Source organism: Octopus bimaculoides, chromosome 19 (assembly GCF_001194135.2).
Source record: "Octopus bimaculoides isolate UCB-OBI-ISO-001 chromosome 19, ASM119413v2, whole genome shotgun sequence".
Taxonomy (NCBI): Eukaryota; Metazoa; Mollusca; class Cephalopoda; order Octopoda; family Octopodidae; genus Octopus; species Octopus bimaculoides.
The window spans coordinates 44,956,318-44,958,325 of record NC_068999.1 but is presented as its reverse complement, the minus strand read 5'-3'; the positions used below and the strand labels follow the sequence as shown (position 1 = coordinate 44,958,325).

The 2,008-nt window shown below is 38.7% G+C and overlaps 1 long non-coding RNA gene across 1 annotated transcript in view; it reads right to left on the bottom strand.

Annotated features, from left to right (window-relative positions):
• Positions 1–45: 45 nt before the first annotated feature.
• LOC128250082 (uncharacterized) overlaps positions 46–2,008 on the bottom strand; it is a 105,105-nt gene continuing 103,142 nt past the window's right edge. Inside the window, exon 3 of the long non-coding RNA XR_008266205.1 lies at positions 46–464. This is a non-coding gene — a long non-coding RNA (uncharacterized LOC128250082). The remainder of the gene's footprint in view (positions 465–2,008) is intronic.

Sequence of the window (2,008 nt, the reverse complement as noted above, 5' to 3'; positions counted from 1 at the left end):
TGTGTGGATTTGCTAGAGAATCCTTCTTTAGAATCACGTGTTCGCTAGTTTTTGCCAATTAGTGACAAAACCGTCGTCAAGTTAAGTCGATGTCTGATTTCCGGGACACACGATGCTGTTTCTCTTTGCTATATTACACGACTTCATACGGCTTGTTATCATTATCATTGTTCATTATTATTATTATTATTATTATTATTATTATTATTATTATTATTTTTATCGTCATCATCATCATCAACATCATGGTTTATCTGGCGACGTGAGGGAGAGAGAGAGTATGTGTCTTGTCTTGTCTTGTCTTGTCGTCTTTGACCTCGTCTATTCTCGAATGTTCTTTTAATCCTTTTCAATATGGCTGCTATTCAATCCGATCAGAAACTCCTCACGGGATTAGCTTTGTATCAAACAATGATATTCACCAACGATCACTACGGGACTCTGTGTAAGTTTTTACTGGAAATCTACAAAGATCGATAATAATAATAATAATAATAATAATAATAATAATAATAATAATAACAACAACAACAACAGTTACAACTCGAATAACAGCAACAACTTAGAGTAATACAGTATAAATCAGTAATAGCCAACGCTCTCCTGTTCGGTGAGATCAATTTGATGTACTTTCTTTCTCTTATACGATAGCAGTATCCATTTGCTTTAAGATTTCATTGGGGAATTTTCGGTAAAAATGATGGCGGCCATCTTAAGGGACATGACATCGGCTGATTCTTATTGAATACACCTTTCTGTCAGAATAGACAGCGTCAAGTGACAAAAGTATCCAGAATCAGAGACTTCTATTTAGTTTGGGGTTCCGAGCAATTTGAGAAGAATTCCCTTGAAAAATATCTATCCATATGTGTTTGTGCGTGAGTGTGTGCGTGCGCATGTTTGTGTGCGTGTGTGTAATTACTGTGTGTGGAAGTACGTGTGGTGTAATCTGAGATGGTTCTGTATAGTCATCATTACGTTTGAATATATGAGCCCACACACATACATAAACGTGTGGGCGAGTGTGTGTGCGTGTACATATATATATATGGCATACAGTATTTGAGCTAAATTTGATATTTACGCCTCCCTTTTTCAGGAATAGCTTGATGTACTGGTGAACAGACAACGTCGTTGGAGAGCATGAAGATTAAAGTTGTAGCTGAGAAAAAGTTAGTTGACATAGAGGACTGGAAGCCATCTGATTATTAAAAAAGAGTTACCTATATCGCGATGATTAGCGTCGGATATCAAAATGACAAAATCATGACTGCTGCTCAATGCTCCGTGAACGCCGTAAAGGCTGAAAGATGCAACGTGGGCAGCTGCAACAGAGACTACGAAGCCGTGACCAGCTGGAAGGGACATAGGTGTTCTCACTGCATCCAAATGACATAATTCACCCAACAGCTGAAGAACAAAGCCTCGAATTCGATTCAGACGGCTTTGTGATGCTGCTGGAGACTGTGGTCAAAAGATAACTGGAAAGTGTAGGACACATACATCGCAACAGTCGACTCTTATCTGTGTGGCACAGTTGAAAAACGCATCAACTACTCTGCTTACAACAGCAAGACCGAGCTAGTGGCCCAGGTCAAGGACATTTTTTAAAGATCTTTCTAAGGCCACACTGTGGAACGCATGTACCAGGTTATGGAGCCGGCTTCAAGCCGTGGTGGAAGCTACTTTGATTAAACTATTAACTCCTAGGCATAGTATAGTTGATATTAAATGTTGAAAATATTTATATTTTTAGATAGGATACAGTGTTTTCTTTTCCTTTTACGCAAACTGTCAAATAATGTAACCAAAATTTCGTTGTGGAACATGTTCTTCTCTTTTTAATATTTACAGGTAAAAAGGAGACGAGCTGGCAGACATGTTAGCACGCCGGGCGAAATGCTTAGCGGTATTTCGTCTGTCTTTACGTTCTAAGTTCAAATTCCGCCGAGGTCGACTTTGCCTTTCATCCTTTCGGGGTTGATAAATTAAGTAACAGTTGTGTACT